Genomic DNA, 14,668 nt, shown 5'->3' on the forward strand with positions numbered 1-14,668 from the left:
TTGTTATTGGATTACGTTTTTCTAATGGATCCAAATAATAATTTAAATATTTTAAATTGGAATGCTCGTTCTCTGAATGGTAAAGAGGACGAGCTGTTTAATTTTCTTACAGCTAATAACGTGCATATAGCAGTTATTACCGAAACTTATTTAAAACCTGGATCCAAACTTAAAAAAGATCCTAACTTTTTTGTTTATCGTAATGATCGACTTGATGGGGCATGTGGGGGAGTTGCAATCATCATTCATAGGCGTATAAAACATCAACTGTTTTCGTCATTTGAAACTAAAGTTTTTGAAACTTTAGGTGTTTCTGTTGAAACACAGTTTGGTAAATATACTTTCATAGCTGCCTATTTGCCTTTTCAATGCTCTGGACAGCAAGTTAATTGGCTTCAAACTGACTTGCGAAAATTGACTCGCAATAAGTCAAAATTTTTTGTCATTGGTGACTTTAATGCCAAACATCGGTCATGGAATAATTCTCAAAGTAATTCCAACGGCAGAATTTTATTTGATGAGTGCTCTTCAGGATATTTCTCAATTCAATACCCTGATAGCCCTACATGTTTTTCCTCTTCTAGAAATCCATCTACGATTGACTTGGTCTTAACCGACTCTAGTCATCTTTGTAGCCAATTAGTTACTCATGCTGATTTTGATTCTGATCATGTCCCTGTTACATTTCAAATATCGCATGAAGCGATTCTCAATCCTATCAGCTCCACTTTCAATTATTTACGAGCCGACTGGAATATATATGAAACGTATGTTGACTCTAATCTTGATGTTAACATTTCTTTAGAAACTAAAATTGATATTGACAATGCTCTTGAAACTTTAACAAATTCCATTGTTGAAGCCAGGAACATTGCAATTCCAAAATGTGAAGTAAAATTTGAATCCGTGATTATAGACGATGATCTTAAACTCTTGATCCGTCTTAAAAACGTGAGGAGAAGGCAATTTCAACGCACTCGTGATCCTGCTATGAAAATTATATGGCAGGATTTGCAAAAAGAAATCAAGAAACGTTTTGCAGATTTAAGAAACAAAAATTTTGAAAATAAAATTTCTCAATTGGACCCCGGCTCTAAGCCCTTTTGGAAATTATCTAAAATCTTGAAAAAACCTCAGAAGCCTATACCGGCATTGAAAGAGGAAAACAAATTATTACTAACTAATTGCGAAAAAGCTCAAAAACTTGCTATGCAGTTTGAAAGTGCGCACAATTTTAATTTAGGACTTACTAGTCCAATTGAAAATGAAGTTACTCAGGAGTTCGAAAATATTCTCAATCAAGAGAACGTTTTCGAAAATGCCTGGGAGACTGATTTGGAAGAAGTGAGAACTATTATTAAAAAATTCAAAAATATGAAAGCTCCTGGCGATGATGGAATTTTTTACATCCTCATCAAGAAACTTCCAGAAAGTAGCTTATCATTTTTAGTTGATATATTTAACAAATGTTTTCAATTAGCATATTTTCCTGACAAATGGAAAAATGCTAAGGTTGTTCCAATTTTAAAACCAGACAAAAATCCTGCAGAAGCTTCTAGCTATCGTCCAATAAGTTTGCTTTCCTCCATCAGTAAACTTTTTGAAAAGGTTATTTTGAACAGAATGATGGCCCACATCAACGAAAATTCAATTTTTGCCAATGAACAGTTCGGATTCCGCCATGGACATTCGACCACTCATCAACTTTTACGTGTAACAAATTTGATTCGTTCCAACAAATCTGAAGGCTACTCTACTGGTCTTGCTCTTCTAGACATAGAAAAAGCATTCGACAGTGTTTGGCATGAAGGTTTGATTGTAAAATTGAAAAATTTTAATTTTCCAACATACATTGTTAGAATAATTCAAAGTTATCTGTCAAATCGTACACTTCAGGTTAATTATCAAAACTCCAGATCTGAAAGACTTCCTGTAAGAGCTGGTGTTCCCCAAGGCAGCATTTTGGGACCAATATTATACAATATTTTCACATCTGACTTACCTGAGTTACCTCAGGGATGTCAAAAATCCTTGTTTGCGGATGACACAGGCCTCTCCGCCAAAGGACGAAGCCTGCGTGTCATCTGTAGTCGATTGCAAAAAAGTTTGGATATTTTTTCTTCATACTTGCAAAAATGGAAGATTTCTCCTAATGCTTCCAAAACTCAACTTATAATATTCCCACATAAACCAAAAGCTCTTTATTTGAAACCTTCAAGTAGACATGTTGTCACGATGAGAGGGGTTCCAATAAATTGGTCAGATGAAGTTAAGTATCTAGGACTCATGCTAGATAGGAATTTAACTTTCAAAAATCACATTGAGGGCATTCAAGCCAAATGTAACAAATATGTAAAATGTCTCTATCCCCTTATTAATAGAAAATCAAAACTTTGTCTTAAGAACAAGCTTTTGATATTCAAACAAATTTTCAGGCCAGCCTTGTTGTATGCTGTACCAATATGGACTAGCTGTTGTAATACCAGGAAGAAAGCTCTGCAGAGAATTCAAAATAAAATTTTGAAAATGATTCTGAGGCTTCCTCCCTGGTATAGTACCAATGAGTTACATAGGATATCCAATGTTGAAACATTGGAACAAATGTCAAATAAAATAATCAATAATTTCAGGCAAAAATCGTTACAATCTTCTATTGCCACGATTAATGCGTTATATGTTTAGGTTAAGTTAGGTTAAGTATATTAAAATTTTTTTTTCTCTTATAAGCAGGTGAAATCAACTCACCTGTAAAAAATCTGAACTGCTACGGCAAATGAAATGTAATATGTTGTTAACAAAATGTTAATAAAATCTTAGATTTGTTTTACCAAATTAGGATGATAGTGTTGTCTAATAACACAGAACACCTAGATATAAGAAATAATGAATGTAATGTTTGGAATGATACTAATAAAGAAATAAAAAAAAAAAAAAAAATGATTGCCAACGACGGATGTCATCTCGGCACGCTCATGCTCGAAGCGCAGACATTCGAAGACCACGTGCTCAGGGGTTTCGTCAATATCGCCGCACCAGGTGCATAACGACGATCTTGCGTGTCCAAACCTATTCAGGTATTTTTTGAAGCAGCCATGACCAGACAAAAACTGCGTCAAGTGGAAATTCACTTCTCCGTGTTTTCTGTTTACCCACATCGACAGGCACGGAATTAGTCGGTGGGTCCATCTGCCGTTCTTAGCGCTATCCCACTGCTGTTGCCATTTCCTCATGGTTTCATCTCTGGCTCTATTCCGAATTCCTCGCGTGCCTCAGTCCCTGTAGCACTCGCTGTCCTCTTCGAGTTGAAGGTTTATAGGGGTCATTCCTGCAATCACACAGACTACCTCCGATGATATCGTACGACACGCATGGCCATCAGTCTGAACGTACTGTTCAGCCAAGCGTGGTTCCTCTTCGTCTGCAGTGCTGTCACGCACACGGGGCCAGCGTATTTATGTGAGTATCGACGTACACACGCTCGCCAGTAGTCGCTTCTTGCTGCTGCTGATCGCTGAGTTGTTGGGCATGATCCGGGATAGAGCCGGCCCTCTCACATGCATAATCGACATGGCTGTTGAAGCTCAGCCGATCATCAATCATCACTCCCAGGTGTCTGACTTCCCCACAGAATTTGATGTAATTTTACATGATGTGTCATGTAAATTTCCGACAAATCTGGCGTCCCTTTTATGCGCACGATTTTACGCTGAAATTTACATGGATTTTTCTTTCTGTGCCGCTTTAAGTCGATGGTACACTGTCCAACCGAGATTCTCGCATGCTGCACTGCCTTTTGATTGATTATCATCACAACTTCGGATTGTGATGGGCTAGCACAAGCTTCTTCCCTCGCATCCATTCTTCTACGGCATCTACTGCTTCTGTAGCAAGGATCTCTACTTCTTCTAGTGATTCACCGATGACTACGAGCACCACGTCATCCGCGAAGCCGACGATCTTCACACCCCGGGGGAAGCTCAGCTTCAACACTCCGTCATATATAGCGTTCCAGAGGGTCGGGCCAAGAATTTAACCCTGTGGGACGCCCGCCGTGGCTGTTGTGCACCTTGTCCCAGCGTCTGTTTCGTAGATCAGTGTACGGTTTTGAAAGTAGCTCCTCAAAATCTTACAAAGATACTCGGGGACCTCCAATCTGTGCAACGATTCGGCAATCGCAGCTGGCACTGTTGAAGGCATTTTTTACGGCCGTTTTCTCCCTCCGTGTATTTCGTAAGCCTGTTTAGGATTACTCGCTCCAGCACTATGCCAACTGTGTCCAGCAGACATATCGGTCTATATGCTGAAGAATCTCCAGGAGGCTTGCCTGGTTTAGGCAGCAGCACCAGCTTTTGTCGCTTCCAAATGTCGAGGAAGCTATCCTCCTCGATACATTTTTGCAGCACGATCCTGAACATATCCGGGTTTTCTTGGATTGCTGCTTTCAGAGCTACGTTGGTTTTTAAGGCTTTCGTTACCGCGACCAGCTCATCGTTCGTTACCTGGGCTTCTTCTTCGTCGTCATTCTGAGCTCGGTAAGGTGTGGACGGCCAGCTCGTCGGTTCGTGCTGGGGAAATAGCGCTTCAATGATGCGCTTCATCTTCTCCGGACACCTATCGGGTGGTACAGCTGGGCCCCTCAACTTCGCCACTGCAAATCTGTAGGCGTCACCCCACGGGTTTGAATTGGCGTTGCGGCATAGCTCCTCCAGACAGGCTTCCTTGCTGAGCCTGATTTCCCGGTTGAGAGCGTTTTTTTTCGCCTTGTACGCTGGTCTTCGATCCGCTCTTTCAGCGTCGTTGCGGTCTCTCTGCATCCTTCGTCTAGCCCGAAAGCAGCTCGCTCGCAGATCGGCAATCGTCGAGTTACTGGTGACTGGGCGGCGACCATGTCACGGTTTACCTTCTCTCAGCATGGTTGCATCGCACGCTCGTGTTAATGCCGCTGTCAACTCATTCGCAGTAAAGTGTTGAGCGTTGCGCTCCATCCTCAACGCCTCAACGGACACCTCCTTGTCAACCTACGACGTTTTCCACCTCCGCTCCATCGATGGAATCACACGCGCTTCCAACTGCCGTCCGCTACTGATATTGTACCGAAGCGCTAGGTGGTCACTGTGCGTATACTCCTCGCTCACTCGCCAGTTCAAACTTCCTGACAGCCCAGGGCTACAGAAAGTTACGTCAATAATTGACCCTCGGCCATCCCGACAGTAGTCACCACCAGCACGGTAGCATCGTTGGCAACATCTATGTTTAGCCTTGCTTAGGCCTCCAGTAGACTGCTCCTACTTGAGTTGGTGAAACGACTGCCCCATTCTATGGCCCACGCGTTGAAATCGACGGCTATGACGACTGGTCTGCGGTCTGTGAGCTCTTCAGTCAGCTTGTTGAACTGGTCAATAGACCATCGTGGGGGTGCGTAGCAGCTACAGAAGAAGACTCTGTTAATTTTGGCTATAACAAAGCCTTCATCCGCACGATGTACCACTTCTTGAAAAGGATATCTTCCCACCGTCCATATCGCCACTGATTTTGCGTTGCCTGCTATCCAGTTCCTATCGCCGGTCGGGACACGGTATGGCTCCGATATGATAGCCACATCGCTCTTGTACTCCGCCACAGATTGCCTCAGCAAGTGTTGTGCTGTGTTACAATGGTTGAGGTTAATTTGAATTATCTACTAAAGTTTAGTTATTCTGATACAAGGTTCCAAATGAATGATGAATAATAATCACCTAAAACCTGTATGGAAATGTAAGAAGGGTTAAGTCTCACCATCGGTGGATTAAGTCAGATTTTTTACTTATGACGAAAAAACTGGACATTTGCTCAAAGTCTGAAATATCTCTCAAGTGATTATAAGTCACAAGTCAGTCCAAGTAATCATTATGAAAAAGAGAACTCAATCTGGCATTCATCGGAAAGTGCTTTCTTAAGAATACTATTTAATTCACTTTAATAAAAGTGATCTAAATAATATTAAAGCTTCAGACAAACCAAGACTTATATTCGATGTCAGTGTGAAATTGGAACTTTTCCAGAAACCTGAGGGAAATTTCCAGAACCCCACTCAGTGCTATCGATACCAAAAGAGGTAAATGGTACAAAACATTGCCGCATGGATGCTAAATGCATGATTTGCGGAGGATATTCTTAAGCTAAGGACGTCTGTTCTGTAAATGGCGATACCGTAAAACGAGATAACTTTGATAATGCGGGACCCACAACGTAATAAACGAAATAACTTAATTTCTGTTAATCAGTTAAGCAAAACAACTGCAAAAGTAAAGAGTATAAGTATGACACTTCATGTCAAAGCTGTTTTGTTGGAATCCCGTGAATTTAAGGCTTTTTATCGCAATATTAAAAGTTGATGGGATTTGATCATTTTTTAAATGTAAGCCGTAACAATCGGTTCAACGATCACTATTTGATGAAGTAATACTGAGTTCGTCAATCATCCTTGTCTGCCCTGTTATAGAAGAACATGAATTCGGTCTCAAACCTATAATCGAGAAGCATATTTATAAATTTGGGTCATTTTTGTAATCAAAGTCAGAAATTTTCATATCATGTTAAACGCCTACAAGTATGCAATGCCCTACATACTTTAGGCTCCAAACATTACGCATTTCTTTCACCACTGAACTATCGCAGAAGTTTTTACAAATGCGGAAATGCTAATAAAAGTGCGCGATTGCATCAAATCGAGTCGGTGTCTTCAGCGGGGTTATTCCTGGAAGTCCAAACAAAAACCCCGCTGAAGACATTCGATGCAATCCCGCACTTTTATTCACATTTTCGCACTTATGAAGCCGCACTTCGCAGTCCAGTAGCAAAAGAAATACTCAATATTATTCGTTCGATTTTATTCGAAGTACACATTTTTATATTTTAAAAACGATTGATTAATGTTAAACTCAGTGTCGAAACATGAGTGTCGATCGATATCTATTCGGAAATGTTATTTCATCGTAATCTGTCATGAAACGGACTACTTTCCTGCACTGAATGATGCAGTGTGGTAATAGTCATTACGCAACTGAAATCAGTGCTGTGATGATTGATTACGCAACGCTTTCTCATTACGCAACTGTTTTGAGTTGCGTAATAAATCATTACACAACATTTTTCAGAAATTGTAAAAGAGTGGTGAATGCATTCCAATTTGGTTTATGGTAACCTCAAGTGGTCTTCTACGAAACTGCAAAAAAAAATGTTGTACGCAACTCATTGCATAACTCGATTTTTACAGTACTCGTCGTAGAAATCATCGTTCTGCAATTTGTTGCGTAAACTACTATTATGCAAATTCTTATGGACTTGAAATGGTGTTTGTCGTGTTTATTTCAACTCTAAACTTTTTTGTATGATATTTGTTCCATAAATGCTGCACTTACTGTTAATCCACATTTCTTATTAATATTCTCCTTTCCAGTGCTAACTTCAATAATGTCAATCAGTAGTTTGGTTGTGGATTAAGATGTGTTTATATGCCTATTATCAAAGTTACTTCAAAACGGAAAATGAATCGTTATGCAATCTTTCAACTGCAATCGATAACTAAGATACCAGTACTTGTTTTAAAAATAGAAAATAAAAATCATGTAATTAGAATGCAGCAATATTCAAATTTTGTTTCAAAAAACTATCAAAGTTACCCCGTTTTACGGTACCAAAAAGTTTGTATGCGCAAATTGCGGGGGCCATCATAAGTCTAACTTTTTAGATTGCCCTTCTCGTAAATATAAAGTAGATTAAAATAGAATTACAATTGACTGCCATTTACTTGCGATTTGATGACATATTTCAGTGAAACATTTCAACCAAATCGCTATACAAAAACCGACTGTTCGTAATATGAGTTTGTTCGGAATTTGAGATAAAACGGTAATTTGGATTTTGAAACAAAAAAAGAAAATCAATTTTTTTTTCGGAGTCTAATCACTCCTCATGACACGATGCCACGAAGCCCACATTAATTGACTTTCTATGTGATATCCTTATGATTGCCTACCCTCTAGTCTAGCTCCATCTCGTCGCTGTTGAACTGGGGAACAAAGTTACCAATTGAGCCGACATAGAAGTTCTTCGCATATATGCAGTCGGGGTTGGTGTGCCACTCTCGGTCTTCTCATCGCGTGTCATGCAGCTCAGCGCTGACAGACTCTCGTGTCTTGTCCGCATTTGGGGTTTTTAGGGAAGACCCCACACAATGCAATGGGAACTGAGGGGGCACGTCTAACAGCTACGTCGGCAATGCTTCTTTCTCCTCACGCAAAGCCATGTGAAGAGTTTTGTTTGCGCGGATTGCGTTTCTGAATAGGAATTCTCCGGATGGGTTCGACGCTTCCTTTTCTTACGTTATCACTGCACTAATTTGTTTTGCACTCAATTTTGTGTTGCATCACATGCACAACAATTCGATTTGCAAGGCTGGCACCGAACGGTGTGCCAAATTCCTTTTCGTTTAAATTCCCTGCTAATTATTATTACGCTTATAGACAAAAGTTTTTATCAACTGCCGAAAGGAAATATGGTACTTTCATTTTTTTTTTTTTGAGTCTCTTTATTAGTATTATTATAACATTACATTCATTTCTTATATCTATAGGTATTCTGTGTTATTAGACAACACTATCATCCTAATTTGGTAAAACAAATTTAAGATTTTATTAACATTTTGTTAACAACATATTACATTTCATTTGCCGTAGCAGTTCAGATTTTTTACAGGTGAGTTGATTTCACCTGCTTTAAGAGAAAAAACGCTTTGGATTTACTTAACCTAACTTAACCTAAACATATAACGCATTAATCGTGGCAATAGAAGATTGTAACGATTTTTGCCTGAAATTATTAATTATTTTATTTGATATTTGTTCCAATGTTTCAACATTGGATATTCTATGTAACTCATTTATACTGTACCAGGGAGGAAGCTTCAGAATTATTTTATTTTGAATTCTCTGCAGAGCTTTCTTTCTGGTATTACAACAGCTAGTCAATATTGGTACAGCATACAACATGACTGACCTGAAAATTTGTTTGATTATCAAAAGCTTGTTCTTAAGACAAAGTTTTAATTTTCTATTAATAAGGGGATAGAGACATTTTACATATTTGTTACATTTGGCTTGAATGTGATTTTTGAAAGTTAAATTCTTATCTAGCATGAGCGCTAGATACTAAACTTCATCTGACCAATTTATTGGAACCCCTCTCATCGTGACAACATGTCTACTTGAAGGTTTCAAATAAAGAGCTTTGGGTTTATGTGGGAATATTATTAGTTGAGTTTTGGAAGCATTAGGAGAAATCTTCTATTTTTGCAAGTATGAAGAAAAAATATCCAAACTTTTTTGTAATCGACTATAGATGACACGCAGACTTCGTCGTTTGGCGGAGAGGTCTGTGTCACCCGCAAACAAGGATTTTTGACATCCCTGGGGTAAATCAGGTAAGTTAGATGTGAGAATATTGTATAATATTGGTCCCAAAATGCTGCCTTGAGAAACACCAGCTCTTACAGGAAGTCTTTCAGATCTGGAGTTCTGATAATTAACCTGAAGTGTACGATTTGACAGATAACTTTGAATTATTCTTACAATGTATGTTGGAAAATTAAAGTTCTTTAATTTTACAATCAAACCTTCATGCCAAACACTGTCGAATGATTTTTCTATGTCTAGAAGAGCAAGACCAGTAGAATAGCCTTCAGATTTGTTGGAACGGATCAAATTTGTTACACGTAAAAGTTGATGAGTGGTCGAATGTCCATGGCTGTTCATTGGCAAAAATTGAATTTTCAATGATGTGGGCCATCATTCTGTTCAAAACGACCTTTTCAAAAAGTTTACTGATAGAGGAAAGCAAGCTGATTGGACGATAGCTAGAAGCTCCTGCAGGATTTTTGTCTGGTTTCAAAATTGAAACAACCTTAGCATTTTTCCATTTGTTAGGAAAATATGCTAATTTAAAAGATTTGTTAAATATATCAACTAAAATTGATAAGCTACTTTCTGGAAGTTTCTTGAAGAGGATGTAGAAAATTCCATCATCGCCTGGAGCTTTCATATTTTTGAATTTTTAAATAATAGTTCTCACTTCTTCCAAATCCGTCTCACAGGCATTTTCGAAAACGTTCTCTTGATTGAGAATATTTTCGAAGTCCTGAGTAACTTGATTTTCAATTGGACTAGTAAGTCCTAAATTAAAATTGTGCGCACTTTCAAACTGCATAGCAAGTTTTTGAGCTTTTTCGCAATTAGTTAGTAATAATTTGTTTTCCTCTTTCAATGCTGGTATTGGCTTCTGAGGTTTTTTCAAGATTTTAGATAATTTCCAAAAGGGTTTAGAGCCAGGGTCCAATTGAGAAATCTTATTTTCAAAATTTTTGTTCCCGCTACAGCACCCTCTCGAGCCACCCAACAAGGCCAAGCACAATGTTATGTGCGTCGGCCAAAAATAAATCATCATGTTCCATGTATACCTCCACCTACAGAATTATGTAGGCTGTATTACTTGCACACGTTTCATACAAAGGTATTATTGTCGGTATGAAATCATCAACAGCTTCATAAAAGCTCAAAATCACAATTTATTTCATTTGTTAGTGAAAACATGTTTTTTGACCAAAATTATAAGCATTTTTCACACCATGCGTGTGTTGTTTACTTTTTTGGCAGTTTTCTCTAGTGATCCTATATAGAGAGATACGCGGAAGTAAAATGGAAATATTTGGCAACAGACCAGCAGTGCTGATTTTGCTCGGCGTCGAGAACAATATTGTAACACGGACATGACTTCCTCATCGCTAAAAATTTTATTTTGTTTCGTTATAGATTTTTGAGCTACACATATTCAAACTAATAAACAGCCCAAAAAATCAACAACTAAAAATCGCATTGAAAAAAATTAAAAAAAATAATATTTCATTTACTTTGCTTCATGCAAAATAAATGAAATAATTTCAAGTGGATAACATTACTCCTCAAGAAAAGTTCAAAACAAACATAACGCATGTTCGTTTGGCTCACACTTTGACAGCTCTCGCTGCTCGATTGGCTCACACTTTGACAGAAATGTCAGCTTCCGCGAATCTCTCTTATAAAGGATTTCTAGTTTTCTCCTCTCTTCTCTCGCTTCTCACGGACGGAGAAAGTTGCCATCAGTATGCATTTGAATTCTTCAGTCAATTGTACTGTATAATATCAAATATTCATTTTTGCTGTTTAATTGCGTTCTACATTGTTTTTCTCACGCTTAAAAATATTTAGCAACACTTGTGACATTGTGTACACCTTTTGAGTGTTTTGAAATTGTAGATTACGAGGTTGAAACAAGCGTATGAATATCCAAACAATTTTAAATCCAAACATAAAAACTGACATCACTTCCTATCAACGAAAGCTGCTCCTCCCATTCATAAACAATGTTGGCTCAGTGAATTCTCGTTTCGGTTTTGTTTTTCGAGCACAAATCGATGAATTTAAGTGATTGATTACTCCAAGGAGCACGGCGCGAGGAAAGTTTAAGTGTTTCAACTATCGCATCAGATTTTTGAATAGCTACGGTGAGTAGATAAACTATTAAAAGTGAGTTTTAGAACGGGCACCGAAATACCAACAAACAACAACACGGTGCGCGAAGAAGAAGTGAATCGGCAGTGAGTGATATTTTACAACACAAATCACGGCAATGACTACGTGTTTGCATTCAAAAACTGCTAATTTGTGACAAACACATTATGGAATGCTTTCAGTTAAGAAACCGCCCCTCTACAATAAGGTTAGTAACTTCAAATAATCAATTTTTGTGATCTCCAAAACACTGTGAGAAGTGTGGGAGGAGGGTGCGGGAAGTGAGGGGGGAAGTAGGGTGCCATATTAGAGGTCATTTTGATACTCATGGAGATATGTCCTTAAGATCATCGTCTATAATCACGGATTCACATTTTGGAATTGCAATGCTCCTGGCTTCAACAATGGAATTTGTTAAAGTTTCCAGAGCATTGTCAATATCAAGTTTAGTTTGTAAAGAAATGTTAACATCAGTATTAGAGTCAATACACGTTTCATATGTACACCCGATTCTGTTTTTGCACGGATTTTTTTTTACACGGCCGTGCAAAAAAAGTTTCCATACATTTTTTTCCGCCAAAACCTTATTTTTGCATGAAACGTCGAGAAATTGTGTTACTTTTTTTGCACGGTTTTTGAAATTTTGAACTGAAAACTTTTTTTGCACGGTACGCATCCCCCGTGCAAAAACAGAATCGGGTGTATTCCAGTCGGCCCGAAAATAATTGAATTGAATTGATTGAGAATCGCTTCATGGGATATTTGAAACGTAACAGGGACATGATTAGAATCAAAATCAACATGAGTAATCAGTTGGCCAAAAAGATGACTAGAGTCGATTAAGACCAAATCAATCGTAGATGGATTTCTAGAAGAGGAAAAACATGTAGGGCTATCAGGGTATTGAATTGAGAAATATCCTGAAGAGCACTCATCAAATAAAATTCTGCCGTTGGAATTACTTTGAGAAATATTCCATGATCGATGTTTGGCATTAAAGTCACCTATGACAAAAAAAAATTTGACTTTTTGCGAGTCAATTTTTGCAAGTCAGTTTGGAGCAAATTAACTTGCTGTCCAGAGCATTGAAAAGGCAAATAGGCAGCTATGAAAGAATATTTTCCAAACTGTGTTTCAACTGAAACACCTAAAGTTTCAAAAACTTTAGTTTCAAATGGCGAAAACATTTGATGTTTTATACGCCTATGAATGATGATTGCATCCCCCACATGCCCCATCAAGTTAATCATTACGATAAACAAAAACAGTTGGGATTTTTTTTGAGTTTAGATCCAGGTTTCAAATACGTTTCAGTAATAACTGCCATATGCACGTTATTAGCTGTAAGAAAATTAAACAGCTCGTCCTCTTTATCATTCAGAGAACGAGCATTCCAATTTAAAATATTTATTTTTTCCAATTTAAAATATTTATTATTTGTATCCATTAGAAAAACGTAATCCAATAACAATTTGATTAGTAAATTTTACACCTACTTGAACTGCTTCAGTCATAGTGGTGGCTTTGAACATTGCATCAATCATTAGATTCAATTGTTCAGTTAGAAAATTAAAATCAGAGGCAGACATATCACTTGAAGTTGGTACATTATCTGATGATTTTTCGTTAGGATTTTCGGTAGACGAAGAGGCGGTGTAGAAGTTTCCTGAGGCGGCAGGGTTTTTTCCATTTGATTTGAAACAATTAGAACGGGTACTCATAGTATGTAAAGGGGAGGAGTTCAAATTACCTGCTACGATATTGGTAAAGGATTTTCCTTGGGTGGATACATTCGAAATTAAAAGATTCAAACGGCTACCCGACGGATTAAAATTAATTTGTGAATGAGCATGATTATGATCTTCCTGATAAGTATGCTTCCTAAACAAGCGATCGTTAACTGAAAAATGAGTATTGTTCGATACTCTACCAGGCAAATTTCGGAAAAGATCGGTATGGTAACGGATATTATCTTTCATCTGCCTGGCACGAGCCTCAATGACTCTCCTTCGCGAAGGGCAATCCAAAAATTGGACTTATGATTGTTCCAGCAATTTGAGCATATAAACTTGGTGGTATCTTCCTTCACTGGACAAACGTCCTTAGCGTGAGAAGAACCTCCGCAAATCATGCATTTAGCATCCATGCGACAATTTTTTGTACCATGACCCCACTTTTGGCACCGACGGCACTGAGTGGAGTTCTGGTAATTTCCTCCATGTTCCCATGTCACACGGACAACGAATTGCTTTTTCTAAAGCTTTCATATTATTTAGTTCTTTTTTTGTTAAAGTGGACTAAATAATATTCTTGAGAAAGACCTTTCCGAACAATGCAAAATTGGGTTCTGTTTTTCATAATGATTACTTGGACTGGTGAAAATCCAAGTAAATCATTAATTTCATTTTTGATCTCTTCAGGTGACTTATAGTCACTTGAGAGACCTTTCAAGACAACTTTGAACAAACCTTCAGTTTTGTCGTCATAAGTAACAAAAATTGTTCTTTTTCTCTTCAAGATGTTTGAGAAGAAGTTCGCGATCCTTAAGAGTTTCCGGCAAAACGCGACAGTCTTCTTTCTTTGCGATTTGGAAGGAAACCTTGATTCCCCTAATGGAGTTCAAGATATCCTGCCTAAATCCCCCACATTCGGAAAGACTTACCACGATAGGCGACACTCTTCGCTTCCTCACTTGAATCAAAGAGCCTGGGCTAGAGGCTGCTTCGATTTGATGTTCGGAAAATTTGTCTAGAGCATCGAACTGATTACTCATTTCGATACAATTATTCATTTCACCCTTGGAAGAAAGTTCGCATTCCGGGGAAACGTCCTTTCTTCCATTCTTGCCACGTTTAGTGACAGTTTTAAATCCCACTTTTTTGGAAGGAAGTTGTGAATTCAGAGATTTACCCTTCCTTTTGTTAGTAGTCGCAACCACGTTTAGTGAATAAACGAAAGAAGACGAGACCTCCTGAGAGGTTTTTTTTTCCCAAGACGGTGTCCAAGAAGGATTACCACCGCTAGCTTTCGCCAACGGGTCCAACGAAAAATCGAAGGCACGGGTCCAAACAAGGATCGTAAAGGGA

Source organism: Aedes aegypti, chromosome 3, assembly GCF_002204515.2.
Source record: "Aedes aegypti strain LVP_AGWG chromosome 3, AaegL5.0 Primary Assembly, whole genome shotgun sequence".
NCBI lineage: Eukaryota > Metazoa > Arthropoda > Insecta > Diptera > Culicidae > Aedes > Aedes aegypti.